This window comes from Lissotriton vulgaris, unplaced genomic scaffold (assembly GCF_964263255.1).
Source record: "Lissotriton vulgaris unplaced genomic scaffold, aLisVul1.2 SCAFFOLD_1791, whole genome shotgun sequence".
In the NCBI taxonomy this organism is placed as follows: domain Eukaryota; kingdom Metazoa; phylum Chordata; class Amphibia; order Caudata; family Salamandridae; genus Lissotriton; species Lissotriton vulgaris.
This window is the reverse complement of record NW_028249959.1, coordinates 338,910-362,980: the sequence shown is the minus strand read 5'-3', so window position 1 is coordinate 362,980 and position 24,071 is coordinate 338,910.

The window sequence follows — 24,071 nt, the reverse complement described above, 5'->3', positions numbered from 1 at the left end:
GGAAAACATTCAAAGGTACAATTAATTTTAATGTAACTCCACTAGAGCAGGTAGAGGCATTTACGTATTTAGGAATATCTCTCCAGAGTAACATGAGCTGGAAAAGTCATATTGACATGGCTGTTCTAAAATTCCACCAGCTTGCGGGTGCCTTAGCCATCAAGCATAAAGCTTCTTTTACCAAGCCAATTACACCTGCCTTAGAGATCTACAATATGAAGGTTATAAGCCCCTCTTTGCATGGTTCAGAACTATGGGGATTTAATTATTTGAACCAACTAACTCGAGAATAAATTTCTACGCTGTTTAGTCGGGGTCCCCCAAAGTACTCCCACTGTTCCGCTTTTATATGATCTTAGCAGGAAAAAAATTGAGGATATAGCATGGTTACGGCCTCTATTATATTGGAGACGTATCTGGACAACCCCAGAACTAGCTCACTATGCCCTTGCAATAAAGGATATTATCAGGGCAGATCGTTTTCATTCTATCCCATGGCTTAAAGAGATAAGGGGTTTATTATCAAAGCTGGAACTTGACCACCTATGGGAAGACTCAGACGTCTAAGGTTCCCATCAAAAATAAATCTGAAAAAAAAGTATTGGGAAATGATTTGGATGTCCGCCCATAGTACCTGTGTAAACACTAATTTAACTGGACGTTTCCTTGAATGTAAACCTCGTCCACTCTGTGAGGCTTATTGGGATAATATAGAGGGTCCGTTTGACCGAAAACTGTATTTCCAGTTTAGAACTGGGACTCTTCCTGTAAAAGCTTTTAGCTATAAATGGTCAGCAACCCGGGATGATAAATGTCACAACTGTAAAGATCTGACTGAGAACATAGCCCATATGTTGTTTGTATGTCCCCTTTATACAAGCCCTCGTCGTAAGTGGCTAAAACCAACGTGTATTAACTTGGGCACCCGGAGGTATATTGAGGCTCTAAGGATATTAGAGTCAGATTGTTCACCCTGTATAGCGATTGTTGTTGCTAAATTTTTAAGGTGGGCTTGGATTATACGCACTTGCACTTTACAGTCCCTAGAAGCTAGCTAAAGAACTCTAAGACATCCAAAAAAACAAGAACGATCTTCATTTTATGCATAATTTTAGTTGTTTAAAATACTCTTTTAAAATGTTGAATTCTGTAAATGACAGCAATTAAGATTTAATATACTTTTTAACATTGAATTTTGCTATGTAATATTTATAGTGTTTGTGATGGGATGTATACTCTGCTTTTATGACATGCTGTCGAATAAAGCTTTGAAAATTGAATTGAACTCTGTCATTATGCCAGCTTTTACACTTCCTTTGCAAAATCTTTGAAAGCTCAAAATTCATTAAGTTGTAAAGGTTTGCTGCAAACAAATTAAATTGCAAAAGCTAAGAAGTGAGACATCTACCACCTTTGCCTCTGCTTCCCAGCAATGTTCCACAAGAGCAATTTCTACCACAGTAGTTTTGTGTCTGTAAACCACAGTACAAGTACAAGTGCTGATCCTGGAACCTTACTCTTAGGGTAGTCTTTTCACTGTTCAGTTTGTCAATAAAATACAGTGCAGATAATGTTTCTGCGAAATATGCCGCAATTGGTTTTATGGTCATCTTAGGCTACTGCCGAGCACAGGCTAGGGGGGACAGGAGAGTAAAATGAATTGCCCAAACGTGGGACGTCAGTTAATTTAATGATCCAGAAAAATACAATGTACTTGTTAAAGCTGCAGAATATCTTAAGCGTTCAGCAAAAAAAGCCTCATCCCAGGCCCAATCTGAAAGGCAGACACAGCTAGCAGGGACTGGTAAAGACAATAGGTCTGCCTGTTTTAATTTACGCATATGTTTTGGTTATGTGATACGTCTAGATACAACAGACAGCTCAAAGGAGCATTCAAATACAGCGCAAGTGGCACGTTTGATGCACAAGATTTTAGTTAACAGGTTAAAACTATGCACCAAATTACATAGCAAAACCAAAGGAAATGATGGACGGAGCATTGACAATACAAGCACTCACCCCCAGTCAACTGATCTGGCTTAAATCCATCACCGTTCTTTAGCCCACTCTGCCACCCCAGTTCAGACATGGCCATATGCAAATCAGTCTCACCCTGTGCCTCATGGGAACAGTCCAGCCCGAACTGCCAAGCCTTGCCTTCCCTGGACGGGAAACAAGCTACCGATGACCGGTTTCTGGCATTTCAGCCTTCTTCAGCCCGGCTTGCTTGAATCCAGCGGCAAAGTGAGCAAGGGACTCACGTCTGAGCATACCCTGCCAACTTTTGGCAAACAAAGAAAAACCAAAGGAAATGATAGACGGAGCGTTGACAATACAAGCACTCACCCCCAGTGAACTGATCTGGGTTTAATCCATCACAGTTCTTTAGCCCACTCTGCCACCCCAGTTTAGACGTGGCCATATACAGATCAGTCTGACCCCGTGCCTCATGGGAACAGTCCAGCCCGAACTGCCAAGCCATGCCTTCCCTGGACCGGAAACAAGCTGCCGAGGACCGGTTTCTGGCATTTCAGCTTCTTCAGCCCGGCTTGCTTGAATCCAGTGGCAAAGTGAGCAAGGGACTCATGTCTGAACATGCCCTGCCAACTTATGGCGAACAAAGAAAAACCAAAAGAAATGATGGACAGAGCGTTGACAATATAAGCACTCACCCCCAGTCAACTGCTCTGGGTTTAATCCATCACCGTTCTTTAGCCCACTCTGCCACCCCAGTTCAGACATGGCCATATACAGATCAGTCTGACCCTGTGCCTCATGGGAACAGTCCAGCCCGAACTGCCAAGCCATGCCTTCCCTGGACCGGAAACAAGCTACCGAGGACAGGTTTCTGGCATTTCAGCCTTCTTCAGCCCGACTTGCTTGAATCCAGTGGCAAAGTGAGCAAGGGACTCAAGTCTGAGCATACCCTGCCAACTTATGGCGAACAAAGAAAAACCAAAGGAAATGATGGACGGAGCGTTGACAATACAAGCACTCACCCTGAGTGAATAGATCTGGGTTTAATCCATCACCGTTCTTTAGCCCACTCTGTCACCCCAGTTCAGACATGGCAATATGCAAATCAGTCTGACCCTGTGCCTCATGGGAACAGTCCAGTCCGAACTGCCAAGCCATGCCGTCCCTGGACCGGAAACAAGCTACAGAGGACTGGTTTCTGGCATTCCAGCCGTCTTCAGCCCGGCTTGCTTCAATCCAGTGGCAAAGTGAGCAAGGGACTCATGTCTGAAGCCTATTGATCCACCTGTGCCGGAAGTCCCAGCCCATTGAGCCTAATTGATGGGCCCACTTGCGTGAAATTTCTGCCCCCCTTGGCCCATTTCAGATCTGACCCCACTCCACCCTCTCTTCCCTTGACCTCCCCAAACACACCGCCCTTTTTCATATGGGGTTTTTTGTAATTGACTTGATGAAGAAACACAGCACGAAGATAGAATAGGGTTAGTAGGGATGGACAAGGATCAAGAATAAGGTGTGGTTTCCTGTCTAAGGTACCTATGACAGATTAGACAGGGAACAGGACAAAAAGGACCGTGGTCCGAGAGCAAGAACGACCTCGCCCTGCAAAGAGGAATCTGGATCAGAGCTAGACGCCTAGCTCCACCGCCGGTGCTCAACAGCGCCTACAAAAGAAGAAAACAATGGGAGCCTACCAGTGATGGCTCGCTGTAAAAGACACTGGAAAGAAGAGAACAATGGGAGCCTACCAGTGATGGCTCGCTGTAAAAGACACTGGAAAGAAGAGAACAATGGGAGCCTACCAGTGATGGCTCGCTGTCAAAGACACTGGAAAGAAGAGAACAAAGGGAGCCTACCAGTGATGGCTCGCTGTAAAAGACACTGGAAAGAAGAGAACAATGGGAGCCTACCAGTGATGGCTCGCTGTAAAAGACACTGGAAAGAAGAGAACAATGGGAGCCTACCAGTGATGGCTCGCTGTAAAAGACACTGAAAAGAAGAGAACAATGGGAGCCTACCAGTGATGGCTCGCTGTAAAAGACACTGGAAAGAAGAGAACAATGGGAGCCTACCAGTGATGGCTCGCTGTCAAAGACACTGGAAAGAAGAGAAGAATGGGAGCCTACCAGTGATGGCTCGCTTGCAAAGACACTGGAAAGAAGAGAACAATGGGAGCCTACCAGTGATGGCTCGCTGTAAAAGACACTGGAAAGAAGAGAACAATGGGAGCCTACCAGTGATGGCTCGCTGTCAAAGACACTGGAAAGAAGAGAACAATGGGAGCCTACCAGCGATGGCTCGCTTGCAAAGACACTGGAAAGAAGAGAACAATGGTGATGTAAATAATTAATTTACTCTCTTAATTTCTATGCAGGTAAGTACTTAATCAATAATAACTCAATCGGAAAGAAGGAAAACAGAGTCCGTGGTGTAAGAGTTTCTAAGGGTTTTATTCCTCATAAAGGAATCAGGATATCATGTTCTGACCACCACACAGGATGTCAGAAGGGATAGATGAGCGCGCCGTCGTTTATTGACAATACATAGCTTATATACTTGATTTACATCATAATGTTCAATGTAAGAGGCGTAACAGCTGAGAGAAGACAAGATAACAGTATACACGTGGTGCTAGTACATCATCAAGAGGCGTAAACTAGGCGTGTGTGCTAGAAACGTCACTGATAGGTGACGCAAGTGGGTGGCACCAAGGGGTGGTGCTAACAGAATGTTGCAATGTCAGCGGAAATCGGAAGCTTGGATGCGCGCGCAGCTGTATGACGTGTGATAGACGGGGTGCAGGGGACTTGACATTTACACTGACGGGAAGAGACAGAAGTCTGGCATGTCAGATCAACTTGTGCTTCTATCATATCTGATATCTGATGTTTAGGAACTGAGCTATCTGGGCAGAAAGGTCTCTAGAGCAGAAGCTATTCTATACTTGCTGTGAGTGCGTGTATAAGCGCCTGAGTGTCTGTATGAGAAGCGTGGGGGCATGGGGCCTTCCATGGAAGCATGGCAACAGAGGCTATGAATTACTTGCATAAAGACAGGTCGGCCCTTTAGCCCTGTAGCTGAGGAAGGATGTTTACTGAAGCTAGCAGGCTGGAATGTATCTTCGGGGAGGAAAACAGATAACTCGAAGGTTATAGTCAATCTTGGCAGGCAGCAGGCTGAGCTGAGCACGGAGGGCCGCGCTAGAAGTAAGTCAGAGTTCACGGGTACGGGGGCTGCTTGGGCAGAGGCCCTCGCAGTCAGAAGCCAGAAAAGAGGCTCGGTGGCAGAGATTCAGGGCCTACTTTCAGCCAGGCTGAAAAACGTAGGAGTACACTTCAAAAAGACGTTGGCATAGCATACTTAGGAACGGACCATCAAACCCATTCATGGTGGGTCTGAAAGAGGACAAGTTAACGTTGGACGCAAATGTATTTGCGTCTTCATAGCTGATACAGGAGGGAAGTTACATGCACTTTTAACTCGTACATGGAGTCGGTGGGGTACTCGCTAGGGAACACAACATGACCATAGAATTTATATTACCTCATTCCCTCCTTGTTCCCTACGGACCCTTCATGATATGTCGATCCTCATAAATCGATCGGTTTGTTCTTGTAACATTATATGTTCGTCTTTCTTTCTTTGACTGTTTGAAAGACAACTGGAATGCTCAATGCAGGATGTGGCACACAGTCCACATATCGCTGGCCCACACTGCAGGCATAGGCAACAACTGAATACTATAACAAGACCAATGCCTAGGAAGGATAAGATCTTCCATCCCCAAGCCGTTAACGTAGTCCAGAACCAACCGGACCAAGTCCAGGTGCCTGGATTCTGATGTATCTGATTTGCAATTTTATGTAAACGGGTGATAGCTTGATAGACAGATGGTGCGTTTTGTGGAATGAAAACACAGCAACTTGACCCGATGACCTTACAGGCTCCACCTCTATCTGCCAAGATGACATCAATCACAAGACGATTTTGAAGGACAACAGTCCGTATAGCAGACTGCTCCTCTGTTAAGTTACCTAGAGCGGAGGCAGTTTCGTTCACTACTGCTTCGAGTGTTCTCGTTAATCTGCGTATTAATTTACTGTTTTGGACAGGTCCTAGGAAGAAAAAGAATCCTTTATTGAAATCGGTGTACTGTTCCCATGCCGTTTCTGTGTAGTCGACAAGGGGAATATCTCTTTTGGGTCTATTCGGTGCTAGATTCGTATTTCTATGGTAATCAGGAGGAGCTAGGAAAACAGGTGGCAGAAGGAATGCAATGTAACAGGTACCATCCCAATCTGGAGGCAAACGTATGTATGCGGTATGACCACAAACAAAGTAGGAATGACTGATAGCTTTAAAGGACGATTTACCATGGTCACTGAACTCGACCACAGTAGTGCATTTACTATGACCTACGTGTACTGAACCTTTCTTGCTAACACATAATTCACCTGTGACTGGTAGTACTAACATATGGGGCAGAACTGGAGCAGTTTCAGATTCAACAGTGAGGATCATAAGGCTGATTGTGTAATTACCTAATCCATATACTTCATTTTCTAGATCAGTTCCTATTCGAGTGGGAAGTCCTTCTTTATCCGGATAACAGACGTTGAGCAGGACTAAGTTCAAGTTTCCCCAAACCCAGCCCCCATCGAAAACAGCAATATCAGGATCTAAAGAATTAATTATTTTAAACCATGCTCCACAGGAGCCATTGTGAGTGAATGGGTACGGAAAGAGGGGCAGAGCTCCCTTGTAATTCTGGTAGGGAGGGAGTCGGCCACATATCCAACAGTCTGTAGCATTATTTGTCTGATGGGAATGGTGTAACATACTAATAAATGTATTGTTGCGCAGCGCAAGTCTGTAAGATAGTTCATGTGCAGGAAGTTCACTAAAAGTGTGTTCAGCAGAGACATTGTAAGCAGATTGTTCACGCCTGAAAATAGGCCAGTACATAGGAAGCAGAATGCTGGCAATAATAATTAGAATACTCAGAATAAACATGATTATTAGTGTCACTATGCAGTGACTACGAAGTGATTTGCAATATGTTCTTCTCTTTTCCTCTCTCTCTCTAACTCGATCTAGGGGATACATGTCAGAAACTATTTAACCGATTCACCTAGGGGAGGACTTAAACAATTAAACTGTCTGACTTGCTAGATCGAAGCTTCATTCGGTAAAGTTCTTGAGGAGTCTTTTCTCTCTTAGGCACAGTAACGTCTTGTGCTTCGACACAGTCTTTGGTGGGGGTGGACGAGTCAGAGTCCTGTTTCAGTCCGTTTTTTAGTTCATTGCATAGTTTGATGTGACTCGTGTGGACCCACCCCTTTCTCCCCTCGATTTTCACGGCGGTCCTAGTGGTAAGCAGAACGGTCTTTGGAGACTTCCAGCGGGGCTCCAGCGGACTTTTCCGGTCGAAATTCCGGACGACTACCAGGTCACCTGGGCGGACCTCATGCGCCTTTACATCGGTGTTGTCAGGGAAGGCTGCGGCAACCTGTGAACGACATGATTGGAGTGCAGACATCAAGGAGGCAAGGTAATCTGTCAACATGTTACAATCAATATCAGTGATCTTTTTCGGAACGGGCGTCCCCCACATATTCGGCGGTCTGCCAAAGACCACTTCGTACGGGGATAGCCCTGATCTCGAGTGGGCGACCATCCTCATGTAGAATAGTGCCACGGGCAGGGCGACTATCCAGTCGACCCCTTTTTCCTGACAGATCTTGGCAAGACGGATTTTTAGTGTCTGATTATGCCTTTCTACAAGGCCAGCTGCTTCGGGATGTCGGACACAGTGGAACCTCCACTGATATCCTAGCAAGAGGGAAACTTGTCTCATCAGCTCGGACGAGAACGGCTGTCCGTTGTCTGAATACACGACACGGGGCAAACCGTACCGTGGGAAGAATTCACGAACCAACTGTCTGGCAGTGGTCGGAGCAGTGTAGTCTGGGACTGGGTATGCTTCGGTCCAGCGGGACAGAGCACAAACAATTACAAGGACATACTTAAATCCTCTACAGCTATTCATCTGGATATAATCCATCTGGAGGACTTCAAAAGGGTGATCGGGAGGATGAAATCCACCTTGCTCAACAGGGACGCTTTTACCTGGATTGAACTGACAACAGATCATGCAAGTACGCACTTTCTGTTTTGCTGCTGCTCGTAAGTGTTTGTTGTACCAGAGATTCTGTAAACTGTCTAACATGGCTTTCTCTCCAAGATGGGCAGGACTATGTGCTGTATTTATCATGACTTGAACCATTGAGTCGGGGAGAAACCATATAGATTTTCCCTTCGTCACCCAACCTTGATCTGTCTGAATCCCTCCTAGTTCAGTCCATTTCTTTATCTCCTCTGGAGTAGCATGTGTCTGGATATCAATTACATCTAGGGTGGGATCTCTAACTGCCATACACTGGGTCTGGACTATTGTCTTTGTCACATCAGTAGTCTGGGTGTGAGTCAGTGCTGTATGTTTTGCTGTCTGGTCTGCCAGGTCGTTACCCTGGGAAACGGAATCTGTGACTTTGGTATGTGCCTTACATTTCATGACTGATATGCCCGAGGGCAAATGTATTGCTTCTAACAGTGCTTGAATGAGGGGGCCATGTTGTATCTTGGCCCCATGAGAAGTCAGAAAACCTCGTTCTTGCCAGAGGACTCCGAAGTCGTGTACAACTCCGAAGGCATAGCGGGAATCTGTGTATATGTTAACATTTCTGTTCTTGGCTAGAATACAGGCTCGAGTCAGAGCGATGAGCTCTGCTGCTTGAGCAGACAGGGTGTCAATACGATGTGTTTCTTTAATTTCAGTTTCAGTGGTCACGGCGTACGCGGCCACTAATTCTCCTGTACTTGTTCTCATGCATGAACCGTCCACATAAAGTGTCAGGTCTGGATTTGTCAATGGGACATCTGTTAAGTCTCGTCTAGGCTTAGTTACTGCATTAATTATTTCTATACAATCATGCGGAGCTGGATCTGTCATAACTGTAGGTAACAGTGTTGCTGGGTTCAGGATGCTGCAACGTCTGATTTCTATGTGTGGCTGGAATAGTGTTAATTCATAACCTGTCAGTCGTGCTATAGTTAAGTGTTGAGTCTGGGTTCTGTTTAACAAAACCTCTACAGAATGTGGTACTTGAACTGTTAACTGATGACCTAAAACAATTGAATCACTTTGTCTTATTGCTAACGCTGTTGCTGCTACTGACTTTAAGCACGCAGGGAGTGCTTGAGCTACTGAATCCAATGTACTAGAAAAATAAGCACAAGGCTTATGTGAACCTGCTTGGTCTTGAGTGAGGACAGACAACGCTGTGCCATCACGTTCTGTAACAAAAAGTGTAAACGGTTTGCTGTAACATGGTGTCGCTAAAACTGGTGCTTGGCATAAAACTTTCTTTAATTCTTCAAAAGCTTGTGTGTGTTCCTGAGTCCAAGGGAGGACAGTCGAAGTCGCTGCCTCCTGTGTCGTTAACTGGATGAGTGGTTTAGCTAGAAATGCATACTGGGGAATCCATTGTCTGCAGTACGAGGTGAGGCCTATGAAGGCCCGCACTTCCTTTTGTGTCTTGGGTTGCGGCATGTTCACAATTAACTGAATGCGATCGGGAGTGAGCTGTCTCCCCACTTTGGACAGCAAGTGACCCAAGTACACAACTTGCTGAACACAGAATTGTAGCTTCGAAGGAGACACCTTGTGTCCCTTGTCGGCCAGGAAATGTAAAACTGTCAGTGATGCTTTTTCACATTCGGGCTCACTTCGTGCGGTGATCAGCAGATCATCGACGTATTGTAGTAAAGCGGTGTTAACTGGCATTTGAATACAATCTAGTTGTCTTTTCAGTGCTTGACTATAGATGCTGGGGCTTTCTGTGAATCCTTGAGGTGCGCGCGAAAATTTGAAACTGCGTCCATTTAAACAGAATCCGAAGAGATATTGGCTCTCTGGATCAATAGGCACGCTGAAGAAGGCGTTCTTGAGATCAATTACAGTAAAGAACGTTGCTTCTGAATCAATAGCAGTCAAGAGAGATGATATATCGGGGACCACAGGGTACTGTGGGATAATGCATTTATTCAATTCTCGGAGATCAATCACCAGCCGATATACTGGCGGTGCATTGGGATCAGTACGTTTAAGAATCGGAATGATGGGTGAGTTACAGATATTGGAGTCGGTCTCGACGACCACTCCTTGGGCAATGAGCTCTTCAATGATTTTCAGTAAAGCCGCTACAGCATCGGGTGGTAACTTGTATTGTCTGATTCTGGGTAATACAACACCTGCCTTGAGGGTAACGCGGTATGGTGTAATGTGCATACATCCTACATCAGTTGGGCCTTTTGCCCACAAGTAATCAGGTACATTTTTCAATCTGACGTCAAACTCACGAAGGACGTAATGACCCTTGAAATCCCGCAGAAAGAGTCTAACTCCCTCCGGGGAGCAGCATATTATAGCCCCTAGAGCCTTCAGTGTTTTAATTCCTAACAGATTTTCCGGACATGATTTTGTTAGTAACAGGTCTGTAACGCGTGATAATGGACCCACAGCCAGGGGAACTGGTTCTGAGACTTCATTTACAATAGGTTGTCCTGAAAAACCAAGGGAAACATTTTGTGAGCCTGAGAGGGGTGCCCCTGGAACTTCGTCATGACTTATTGTAGTGCGACTTGCCCCTGTGTCAATTAAAAACTTTCTATCTTTCCCCAATACTTGACTGTGTACATAAGGACCTTCTTGATCTACAGGAATCTCGATAAGAGGCAAGCCACCTTCCCTCTCTAGGCTGTTTCATGTATATCGGGAATATTCGGGGTAAGCAGACTGGGCATACTGGTACATCTGTTGTGAGACTTGCTGAGTTGCAGCAATGGGCTGTGGCTGTGGTACTGCTACGGTCTGTGCTGTCTGTGCGGATGCATGCATGGGCTGTGTATTCTGTGTAGACTGATGCTGGTTATGGTCTTGTCTAGGCGGATGCGGTCTCTCTTTAGTTTTACCTGTCGCTATGTTATGTTTCAGAACTGCACATTCGTGTACGTAGTGACCTGGCTGCTTGCAATAATTGCATGTCCCTTTAACAGGAGCTGCAGCGTGACTTGTCTGGGTCGTACCTTTCCTGTGACTGTCGGATGGGACCGTCTGGGCTACTAACATTTTCATTTTCGTGTCTTTCATGCGCTTCTGTTCCTGATCTTGTTCTTCCCTAATTCTATTCTGGTGATATTGTAACATTTGTAACATCTGGGATGGCGTATTTGCTTGCCATGTACTCTCGACTTTATACACTCTATTTTTAACTAACGGTAGGGAATTCTCGACTAACTTTGATACAAAAAGATGTGGGTACGACTCGCTACTTGGCTGGAGGCCACTATTGATAATAAAACATTTCTCGAATCTTGAATAAAAGTCGCTAGTATCTTCATCATGTTTCTGTTTACAGGACGAGATTGCATCCCAATCCTCCTTTCTAGTTGTCAATAATCTGGGCAGGACCTGTACTATCAAACCTGGTAATGCTTTAGTTTTGTCCCCAAGGCCTAACCCTGGAACCCGTTTTTTCTCTTCGTCTTCTATTTCTGCCCAGGCAATCTTTGCGTCTCCCACCTCCCAGTCCTTTTCCTTTAATTTCTCGAATATACCCGTAGGCAATAATACTTTCAACATTTTCATGATATCATCATATGTGTAGTCCCCCATCAGTAACATGTCTTTAAGCTCTCTATGGAAACCTGCAGGGTCTTTATCATGGCATGGTACTAATTTCTTCATTTCTAACAGTTCTAATTTAGTCAGAGGCGTGTGCACATACACGCGTTTCAAAATTTTATCCTCACCCATAACAGGGTGCACTTCCCGTAAGGGGTTCTGACTTTCAATACCACTCCCGCACTGCATATGGTACATTTTCCTTTCTGGAGGTGGGGCGGGGACATATTCAGGACTTACAAAGGTGTCATATCTGCGTCGTTGTTCTAGAATTATTTGAACTAATTTAGTGCTTAGGCCTCTCCATCTATCCATCAGTAGTGCTTCTAGTGTCTCATGTAAGGGACCTGGATCGGAATAATGTTTTCTGTACTTAATGAGAAGGTGCTGAATCATATATATACCTGCTAATTTCTGTTCGTCGGGGGAGAGGTTCAGAAATGTCTGTGCTACGGTGTCATCATTATATATGTCTGCATTTTCGGCCCATGATACCGCTGATCGGGCTAATTCTTGTTCATCCATAGAATTGAGTACATGGTACCCAACTCGATCTCGAAGCCGTTTATCAGTTTCCTGGAACTGATGTTCAGCAGAATTAGGATTCGTTAAGGCAGAGAAGAAAACTCTCTTGCTTTCTGGACGGATACCCTTCCTAAGATAAGTTCCCTTACCTACATATGCTATAGTGCTTGTAGTCGGTTCTAGTTCTTCAGATTCTTCTTCCTCCTCGGAGGGAGCCTTTTCTTTCTCTTTCTCGTGTACTGCTATCACTGCTTTCTTAATCTTTTTATACATGGCCTCTATGCAATTTTGTCTGTCATGTTTTCCATCGGCTATATTTTGACCCCACTTGTTCAATGCATCCAATTCACTCTGCTCTGTTCCGGGCCTGTCTCGTTCTCTTATTAGACAATTTATGAAAAATCGTAGTATCAGTGCCTGCATGGTAACTTTCTGTTTCTCCAGGGCATCCTTAATACTGTCGGGGTCCTTTCCCGTTTGAACGAACTCATATATTCTATCTAGGTGCTCCTTCATTCCTGCATAACATAACAAACTATCAGTAGCAGATCTTAACCGTAAAGACGCTAATATCATTAAGTCGTCCTGTCCAGGTTCTGGATCATATCTACAAACTGACATATTTTCTTTTAGTGCATCAAGACGGGATGAATTAGAAGAACGGGGGGATCTGTGCGTAAAAGGACTCTGCATACCTCTGAGATTTAATCTGTGAGTCGGTGGCGGGGTCTGGAGACCCGCGGTCGCACCTCCTGAAGCGGAAACTTGGGCATTATCTCTGTGTGTAGTCAGTATCTGAATTTGTCTTTTAGTAGGATCTGATTGAAGTGGTTTCGGCAGATCAGTTTTAGGTGAGGGAAGTGGCGGGGCTGGCGGAACGGAACTAGTCTTTTTCGGTGTCGGCTGAGAGTGATCTTGGGGGGCAGTACCACCCCCGGCCCTGTCAGTAGGCAGGGCACGAACAGGCAGATTGGTGTAAGCTGGCGCTACATCTTCGAGATATGAATTTAGGAATATGTCTTTAGTAGTCTTATGCATTACTTTAGTTGGAACTAATGGTGACGGCAAATTTTTCGGTATTTCTGAAATGGCGTCAGGGGTACCATCGGCCAAAAGATACATGTTGTTCACTTTGCCATTTAGGATACGATCTATTTGTTCTACTTTTACTCGAATTCCCTCAGTAACTAATTCGTTTTCTTGGGCCTTTTCTGATTCTTTAAGCCTGTCTTCTCTACGGAGTGCTCTATCAGCACGCTTACGTGATTCCTTACGCCAAAATTCTATGGCGTCTTTCTGAGATTGTCTAGCTTTCTTTTTCCGTAATATTTCTTCTACCTTTATGATGCACTCGGCATCCCATGTTCCGTTAACTGGCCATCGGTATCTTTCCTCTAGGTGCTTGGTATAATCTGTCCATAACTCTAGATACAAGATGGCGTCTATGCCATGCTTATTATACATGAAATTACCTGGAGTGTCCCTAGGGGGGATTGGAATTTCTTCCTCTAACATCCCTTTCCTAGTTCCTATCTGCTTTAATTTGTTAAAAAACGGCATTGTGCCTACTTGATACTGAAATGCTTGATCCTAAATACTTAATTAGCATGTAACTATTTAAACAAGAAAACACAATAATGCACAAAAACAATCACATTCATACCACGACATTAATCACATGAAACATTTAAAGACATAGCTAACTTCCCCCTACTCTGAATGTACCGCTCAACGATACAGATACACTGCTATAACAGTGCAGAAATTCGGAATACTTTATATACTGCTAAACAGTACAGATACACTGCCTAAAAACAGTGCAGACCGGACTTGCGTACCCAAACCCGTCTAGATACGACCCAGCAATGGTACTCACCGGGAAGCACGGAAAACAGAAGGCCTCGGAAACTCGACTGGACTCGACTCGGAACTTCGGAAAACTTCGGAAAACTTCGGAAAACTTCGGAAAACTGGTGGGCCTCTTCACACCTCGGACCTTGCTTCCTTCGGCTGGGCTCTGGTCGGAATCCTCCGCACTCCTCACCGCCTCGTCTGGGCACTGATCGCAGTCCTCGTCACCTCCGTGTGTCAGAGGGGGATGCAGGAAATCCTGCCAGTACACGTGTTGTCCGTCTAACTGATGGCAGGGGACACGGATTGCAACGCGCCTTCCGGCGCGTGAGGTGGGGGAGGGGCCCCACGTTGGGCGCCAAAATGATGTAAATAATTAATTTACTCTCTTAATTTCTATGCAGGTAAGTACTTAATCAATAATAACTCAATCGGAAAGAAGGAAAACAGAGTCCGTGGTGTAAGAGTTTCTAAGGGTTTTATTCCTCATAAAGGAATCAGGATATCATGTTCTGACCACCACACAGGATGTCAGAAGGGATAGATGAGCGCGCCGTCGTTTATTGACAATACATAGCTTATATACTTGATTTACATCATAATGTTCAATGTAAGAGGCGTAACAGCTGAGAGAAGACAAGATAACAGTATACACGTGGTGCTAGTACATCATCAAGAGGCGTAAACTAGGCGTGTGTGCTAGAAACGTCACTGATAGGTGACGCAAGTGGGTGGCACCAAGGGGTGGTGCTAACAGAATGTTGCAATGTCAGCGGAAATCGGAAGCTTGGATGCGCGCGCAGCTGTATGACGTGTGATAGACGGGGTGCAGGGGACTTGACATTTACACTGACGGGAAGAGACAGAAGTCTGGCATGTCAGATCAACTTGTGCTTCTATCATATCTGATATCTGATGTTTAGGAACTGAGCTATCTGGGCAGAAAGGTCTCTAGAGCAGAAGCTATTCTATACTTGCTGTGAGTGCGTGTATAAGCGCCTGAGTGTCTGTATGAGAAGCGTGGGGGCATGGGGCCTTCCATGGAAGCATGGCAACAGAGGCTATGAATTACTTGCATAAAGACAGGTCGGCCCTTTAGCCCTGTAGCTGAGGAAGGATGTTTACTGAAGCTAGCAGGCTGGAATGTATCTTCGGGGAGGAAAACAGATAACTCGAAGGTTATAGTCAATCTTGGCAGGCAGCAGGCTGAGCTGAGCACGGAGGGCCGCGCTAGAAGTAAGTCAGAGTTCACGGGTACGGGGGCTGCTTGGGCAGAGGCCCTCGCAGTCAGAAGCCAGAAAAGAGGCTCGGTGGCAGAGATTCAGGGCCTACTTTCAGCCAGGCTGAAAAACGTAGGAGTACACTTCAAAAAGACGTTGGCATAGCATACTTAGGAACGGACCATCAAACCCATTCATGGTGGGTCTGAAAGAGGACAAGTTAACGTTGGACGCAAATGTATTTGCGTCTTCATAGCTGATACAGGAGGGAAGTTACATGCACTTTTAACTCGTACATGGAGTCGGTGGGGTACTCGCTAGGGAACACAACATGACCATAGAATTTATATTACCTCATTGGGAGCCTACCAGTGATGGCTCGCTGTAAAAGACACTGGAAAGAATAGAACAATGGGAGCCTACCAGCGGTGGCTCGCTGTAAAAGACACTGGAAAGAAGAGAACAATGGGAGCCTACCAGCGATGGCTCGCTGTAAAAGACACTGGAAAGAAGAGAACAATGGGAGCCTACCAGCGATGGCTCGCTGTAAAAGACACTTGAAAGAATAGAACAATGGGAGCCTACCAGCGATGGCTCGCTGTAAAAGACACTGGAAAGAAGAGAACAATGGGAGCCTACCAGCGGTGGCTCGCTGTAAAAGACACTGGAAAGAAGAGAACAATGGGAGCCTACCAGCGATGGCTCGCTGTCAAAGACACTGGAAAGAAGAGAACAATGGGAGCCTACCAGCGGTGGCTCGCTGTAAAAGACACTGGAAAGAAGAGAACAATGGGAGCCTACCAGTGATGGCTCGCTGTAAAAGACACTGGAAAGAAGAGAACAATGGGAGCCTACCAGTGATGGCTCGCTGTAAAAGACATTAGAAAGAAGAGAACAATGGGAGCATACCAGTGATGGCTCGCTGCAAAAGACACTGGAAAGAAGAGAACAATGGGAGCCTACCAGTGATGGTTTGCTGTCAAAGACACTGGAAAGAAGAGAACAATGGGAGCCTACCAGTGATGGCTCGCTGTCAAAGACACTGGAAAGAAGAGAACAATGGGAGCCTACCAGTGATGGCTCGCTGTAAAAGACACTGGAAAGAAGAGAACAATGGGAGCCTACCAGTGATGGCTCGCTGTAAAAGACACTGGAAAGAAGAGAACAATGGGAGCCTACCAGTGATGGCTCGCTGTCAAAGACACTGGAAAGAAAAGAACAAAGGGAGCCTACCAGTGATGGCTCGCTGTAAAAGACACTGGAAAGAAGAGAACAATGGGAGCCTACCAGTGATGGCTCGCTGTAAAAGACACTGAAAAGAAGAGAACAATGGGAGCCTACCAGTGATGGCTCGCTGTAAAAGACACTGGAAAGAAGAGAACAATGGGAGCCTACCAGTGATGGCTCGCTGTAAAAGACACTGGAAAGAAGAGAACAATGGGAGCCTACCAGTGATGGCTCGCTGTCAAAGACACTGGAAAGAAGAGAACAATGGGAGCCTACCAGTGATGGCTCGCTTGCAAAGACACTGGAAAGAAGAGAACAATGGGAGCCTACCAGTGATGGCTCGCTGTAAAAGACACTGGAAAGAAGAGAACAATGGGAGCCTACCAGCGGTGGCTCGCTGTAAAAGACACTGGAAAGAAGAGAACAATGGGAGCCTACCAGCGATGGCTCGCTGTAAAAGACACTGGAAAGAAGAGAACAATGGGAGCCTACCAGCGATGGCTCGCTGTAAAAGACACTTGAAAGAATAGAACAATGGGAGCCTACCAGCGATGGCTCGCTGTAAAAGACACTGGAAAGAAGAGAACAATGGGAGCCTACCAGCGATGGCTCGCTGTAAAAGACACTGGAAAGAAGAGAACAATGGGAGCCTACCAGCGATGGCTCGCTGTCAAAGACACTGGAAAGAAGAGAACAATGGGAGCCTACCAGCGGTGGCTCGCTGTAAAAGTCACTGGAAAGAAGAGAACAATGGGAGCCTACCAGTAATGGCTCGCTGTAAAAGACACTGGAAAGAAGAGAACAATGGGAGCCTACCAGTGATGGCTCGCTGTAAAAGACACTGGAAAGAAGAGAACAATGGGAGCCTACCAGTGATGGCTCGCTGTAAAAGACACTGGAAAGAAGAGAACAATGGGAGCCTACCAGTGATGGCTCGCTGTAAAAGACACTGGAAAGAAGAGAACAATGGGAGCCTACCAGTGATGGCTCGCTGTAAAAGACACTGGAAAGAAGAGTACAATGGGAGCCTACCAGTGATGGCTCGCTGTAAAAGACACTGGAAAGAAGAGAACAATGGGAGCCTACCAGTGATGGCTCGCTGTAAAAGACACTGGAAAGAAGAGAACAATGGGAGCCTACCAGTGATGGCTCGCTGTAAAAGACACTGGAAAGAAGAGAACAATGGGAGCCTACCAGTGATGGCTCGCTGTAAAAGACACTGGAAAGAAGAGTACAATGGGAGCCTACAAGTGATGGCTCGCTGTAAAAGACACTGGAAAGAAGAGCCTTTGAACATTATCACTTCCTGACCATCACTTATATTAGGTTGAATTTCTCTCCCAATCACCTCATATAGATTATGCCCCAATTGGACAAGAAAAAGATTTTCTTTTGAAACCTTACATCGGTCGCTTTCACTGTGTATGAATAAGTAACGAAGAAATATGGAAGAAAGAGTAAACTGTGTATAATGATAATTGTAGAACACCAGTTGTCCTCATGAACATGCTTATTAGTTTAGATCCTCATGGAGTCTAGACCTCAAATAATGCACTTAATGGTCCTTATCCTATCAGAACAAATTGTATGATAACATTTGTGTATGAGAACGAAATTACTGCATCTTCTAAGACTTATGCTCATCTCCAGGTCGAAACGTATGGTACGACAAATGTCATTTTGTATGCACTGTCTCCCCGTTTGTTACATTGACTACATAAGTTATTGACGATACTGTTTGTACTGAGAGCAGAATTGTTTTCATCTGCCCATAATACAAATAGGCCACCAAAGACCGCGATGGACAGCCCAACTGCATACTTAGCTTTTGTGTATAATAATGTCAACCTGTACATCATCACAACAGATATGAACAGAAATGAACTAACTTAGTATAAAAACTGGGGACTGTGGAAATCGATAAACCTTAAGTATACATAAGCGGCGTTCATTTATGTTCGCCACAGTCACTGTTGAGAGCAGAGTGAAGATCGTAAAACATTGTCTGCATCATCTTGCGTAACAAGGGCCTCTACGTGCGCGTAAGCAACAACCATTTTAGATATCACAGCCATTTTCATTCCCTGCTAGTCACCCATGATTCACCCTGACCTCGCAATCATCCCCAGCACCCTGACTAAGCCTGAACACACGTACTAGGGTCGTAAAAACCTTGTCAGCCTGACAATGTCCCGGAGTCACTTCCCGCTCCAAACCCACTTGTCCTTTCATCCTCCATGCACAGGCAAGCCCTCTTTTATAACCTCCTTCCCTGCACCTGGCCACTCAGTCCGGTCCCAGGCACTAACCGAGCCCTGCGGACATTGTTTATTGCCTACACACGGCAGGGCTTGTTTCACCAACAAAGGGGCCTGACTTAATCAATAACCCAAAACCCTTAGATCTGACCGATCCTACGTGTTTTAAGATACTGTCGGAATGTCCAGCTGCGAGATAGCGATCATCTGTTACATCTAAGTGGTGGGACATTTGTTGCTGGATTTGTGTGGGAACTAGCTAGAGGCGGGGACTCCAAGGATGTTTGACCATGCAATAAACTGACGAAAGAAATGTATAAAAGGCCATGCCACAGAGATGCAGTTAGAGCACCTCCTGACGATAGCCCCGGTGTCTGATGTGATGTGTTCTCCTCCTGGAGTAATAAACCTGTTCTTCGCTTTTCCACTTGCCAGTGTCTGCCTCCCTATTTTGATAGCTAATATTAAGGTAAATTAGAGGTGGTTTGCACCAAGCGGCATCAAAAGTCTTGGGAGTCACAGCTGCTTTTTACACAACCACTCACACACACACAGTCACACATCCATACAAACACTCTGCCACTCAGCCCCCCTCCAGGGCCGATTTTGGCCCTAGGGGACCCCATCCTCCAGGGCCCAGCCTTAACTGAATGGGGATGGAGGCCACGTGGCCCCCTCCCCAGGTCAATTTCGGCATTCCCATCCAACCGAGCCCAGGCATAAATATATACATTTTGAATGGGGGCGAGGGTCTTCACGGCCCCCCTCCCTGGGCCAATTTAGGCCCTGGGTACCCCATTCCCCAGCCATAAACAAATGGGGAAGGTGGGCTGCAGGACCCTTTCCCCGGACCAATTATTGGCACGAGCTCCCCATCCCCCTGGGCATGGCCATTTCACCCGGGTGCCCTGGGCACACAGTGTGCCTAATGGGGATCGCGAGGGGTACCCCAAGGCCCCCGCGTTCCAGGCTGGCTCGTGGCTTCCTGCTGTATGAACAAGCGCTGGAGCCCCCACTTTTTTTGCCATATTTGCTATAAATTCGCAACACACTTACAAAAAATGCTTTTTTACCCTGCAGGGTCCCTCTGGGACCCCAAGACCAAGGCTTGGAGGTCAGGGTATCCCTACCCAGCCCCCTTTTCTTTTTCTTTTTTTTACTTTTTTGGGGGGACACTCGGCAGAAGCAGAGTCCCAAGATGGCTGTTAACACTTCCTGGTTGAAGTGTTGGCAGCCCCAATCAGTTATGCCGTTCTCTGCACAAGCTCGTTATTATTCGTGAATTAGCCAGCAATCGGAGATATCTAAATTTGGTTTCCTTAAATTTCTCAACAACAACTGAATGGATTTACAACAAATAATAGCAGTTCGGGCTGCGGCCCTGTCTAAAGAGTTCAGGGGAATTAGCATGGAAAAGGCACCTTTGTTGACCCCCTTATTTCTCAGCCCCTACTTGACCGATCTCCCTGAAACTTTCCATGCACAACAAGACTCACCGTGACCCTTCGTTGGAAAGTCTTGTGACGAGTCGTCAAACAGCGCCAAAGATACAGGCAACTTTAGTGAATCACATGTACCCAGTAGTCCAGTGCAGACGCGTTTCGGGCCTCGAGCTCTTTGTCAGAGGCATCCTGCATGAAAACTGCAACATTACCACAGGATATATCCCCTCTTTTATGTCAATCATATCCGATGTATATATATAGTCACTCAATGATCGATATGTAAAAATGCGGGCTTGTTAGTGTGGCCAGTGGCGATGAGGAGGGGTGAAGATGGTCCTAGTGGGACGTCCCCTAGACTTCTAGATCGAAGTAAATTGATCTAGAGTTCCTCATGTACCGGCATGTATCCAAATTCATGCTTAAAATGAGACCAGCCTCCTCATTACATATTTCTCAAGCTGAAATCATCAAGATGTGTTGAAAATCAAAAGTGGTACACTTATCCAAAATGTATTGATACATTTTTATTTTACTTTTGTAGAAAAAGAATACAAAAAGACATTCGCACTTTTGACTGTAAATCTGTCTTCCAGCTGTATGTTTAGCTCAATAAATAAACATTAATAACATAAAATTTACATATACTCAGGCAGCTGAGATTCCAAAACAGGATGCAGGCGTGTGTTTTCTAATGAAAGTGCAGTGCAGTGCAAAAAGGAATTCACATTATCAATTTCTGAATCCGCAATTGTTTGTTTTACGGTAACAGTTGCAGCACCTTTTGGCCTACCATCCGAACATTATTGTAGACAATATTGAGGCTCACTGCAAGATGTTAAAAAAGAGGAAATACATATTTGAACCTATAGGGCTCCATCTGAGATCAGGAATGAACCTGCACCATGCAGCAGCATGTTACTGGCAGTTATGAACTACATGAAGAGAGGAAGGTGTCTCCTGATGATGCTCTGCAGAGGTGTCAGAAGGTCTTGGAGAAAAAGTTGGGTGCATGATCTGTAAAGTGCTGGAATTCATCTGTTCCTGCAACAAGCACGGTGGCGGGGAAGGATCGGGGGCGCTCGGGGTCCTGGAATCAGAGAGGAGAGAAGTGCATTAGAATGAGGGCACTCAGACGTGGGAGAATACAAGACCTTATCATAGAGGACCTACACTGGTGTCATGTAGTGAGGGAGAGAAGGGCATGATCAACCGAATCTCTAAAGCGTGTACTCTACAACAATAACTAACCATAAACCTTCCCTCTCTTTCAAAACAGCCTAAGAACCAACGCTAGCTAAATCCCCAAACTATCTAGCATTCAAACCTGCCTCTCTTATAGAACAACCTAACTACCCAAACTATCTAAATCCCCAAACTATTGAACCTTCAAACCTGCCTCTCTTATAGAACAACCTAACTACCCAAACTATCTAAATCCCCAAACTATTGAACCTTCAAACCTGCCTCTCTTATATAACTAACGACCATAACTATCTAAATCCCCAAACTATTGAACTTTCAAACCTGCCTCTCTTATGTAACTAACGACCAAAACTATCTAAATCCCAAACTATTAAACCTTCAAACCTGCCTCTCTTATAGAACAACCTGTAGGAGAGTAGGGTCTGCTATCCTATGGTCACCCCAAATTTTTGCTTTTTGCTTCACTGGTTTATGACTTAATGTGGCTGTGGGCCTGCTAATCAGACCCACAGCCTGCTGTTCTCTCTCTAAATTACTGCCAATGCACTTTAGGTGCATTACGAATTGGAACTGGTTCACCTTATTAGCCCCTGTAGTAGTGTACCCTAGGTACCCAGGGCATAGATGTTTCCAAGGCCTACCAGGGGCTGCAGCATGTATTGTGCCACCCCTGGCCTGGCCTCCATATTTGACACAACTGGCTGATCACTCAGCTGGGGTAAGTTGGTGTAATCACCTCTTACTGAGGTACAGTATGCCTGTGCCTAACCCTAAACTGGACACATATGTTCCTATCAGCCACTCCTATGGAAGGCCTCATCAATCCTGGAGGCAGAGTGCTTGGAAATATGTGAGATGATGCTCTAGCATGAGCTGATCCTGTCTGCAGCTGTCGGGAACCACTCCCTAAACTGTTCCGGGATATTGCCATACCATATACTCTTAAGTGCATTATAATCCTCGCGGTTAAATGCTATCTTTGGTTTGGCTTTATCAAAACATGTCGAGTAAGGTGTCATACGAATTGGAATACTATCCCCTCGCCAATTCTGGCGACGGGGATAGCATTCCACCCTTCTAGAGGGACACGACATGTGTGTAGCCTTAACCCCGGTTAAAGTTAAACAGAGCCTCAGCATCACAAAATGGATGCTGCCACCACAGACACGAGTCTGGCCTCCTGCTGCTGACCGAAACTCGGCAGATGGTGGCCTGGACAAAGGGTTTCCTGCCTGGGGAGGTGCGAGCACCACCCCAGACAGGGTTTTGTGTATTGGGTAGGACAGGGCTGAATAGATTGAGACATGCCTGGGGCACACAAGGTGTCCCTGTGCATAAGCCAGCCCAAACTGGTTCTGGGGCTTTCCAGCCCCAGTCCTGGCGTGGAGCTGGACAAAGGAAAGGGGGTGTAACCGCCCCCCTTCCTGGTTCCTCCCAGAGGAGGGACCTAGTAGGTGATCCACCCCTCAGATTGGGAATAAGAGTGGGAGCAGTGCCATTGCACAGCAGATCATCCTGAATCAACTTAAAACTAAGAAGACGACTAGACTTCGACATTCTGCTGCTCAGAAGACTGAAGAAGAATCTCCCTTGTGGCCTAGGAGTGGCCACCCTGTGAACACAGGCACCAACCAGCAACTTGGCGTCTGCTTTGCCGCCGCCTCCCGCCGGAGCTCGAGCCCAGAGCCCGACAAGAACCAGACTCCCAGACCTCTCAGAGCCCGATCCACAGTCCCTGCAAAGAAGGGACCCATGGAGGCACCGAGTGATGTGGGACCGGACCTCTTGGAAGATACTCGAAAAGCTGACTACGCAGCTTCTGAGGTATCCTCGACGTTGTGCTTTGGGGACTGAGAACCCCCACCACCGAGCAGCCCTTGCACCGAAGATCAGCCCTCCAGCTTCTCCACGATCTGCGTGGGGCCCTTTTGCATTGTGCCACTTGACGCGCCATCCCGGCCACTAGCCACGTGGTCAGCGGCCATCTTGGCGACAAAACCGACGATTTACACAGCAGGTCTGGTTGCTCCAGACCTACCCAGGCTCCTGTAAAAAGGAGCACCCGCTCTGACCTTGCTGGTCCGAGTGTTAAGCATCTTTCAACTTCTGCCTGGCTTGCTTTGCCAAGGCCTGTTTGCTCCGATCAAGTTGCCGATACCGCCAACAGCGAGAAGCCTGCGTGGGACAGCTCGTGACCGACTCCTGGATGTCCTTGACCCCGGGTATCCACGTGGCTGCGGAAAGAAGCTACCCAACAACGCCTGTTTGCACCCGACATTGCCTGGTTCCAATCTGGTTCCACGGTAGTCACTGGCTAGTGACTTTGAACACTGTCCCCTCTGCTTTCAGGTCTTCACATCTTCAGATCCACCCTTGGATCCACCGGAACTCTTCACATCGATCCGCCTGCAGCATCTTCAGCTCCAAGCACCATCGACCAGCGTGACGAAACCCGACACTACTTCGACCCTGTGCACCCGCTTCCTGTGGGTGAGGTAACTCAGCTCCGCCGGTGCTCCTGCACTGGTACACATCTCAAGGGCCTGTGTCTTAAGTTTCAGCTCCGTAGGTCACTCGGAAGGTTCCTAACTTTCTAACTTTGTACTTTTTACGCACCATA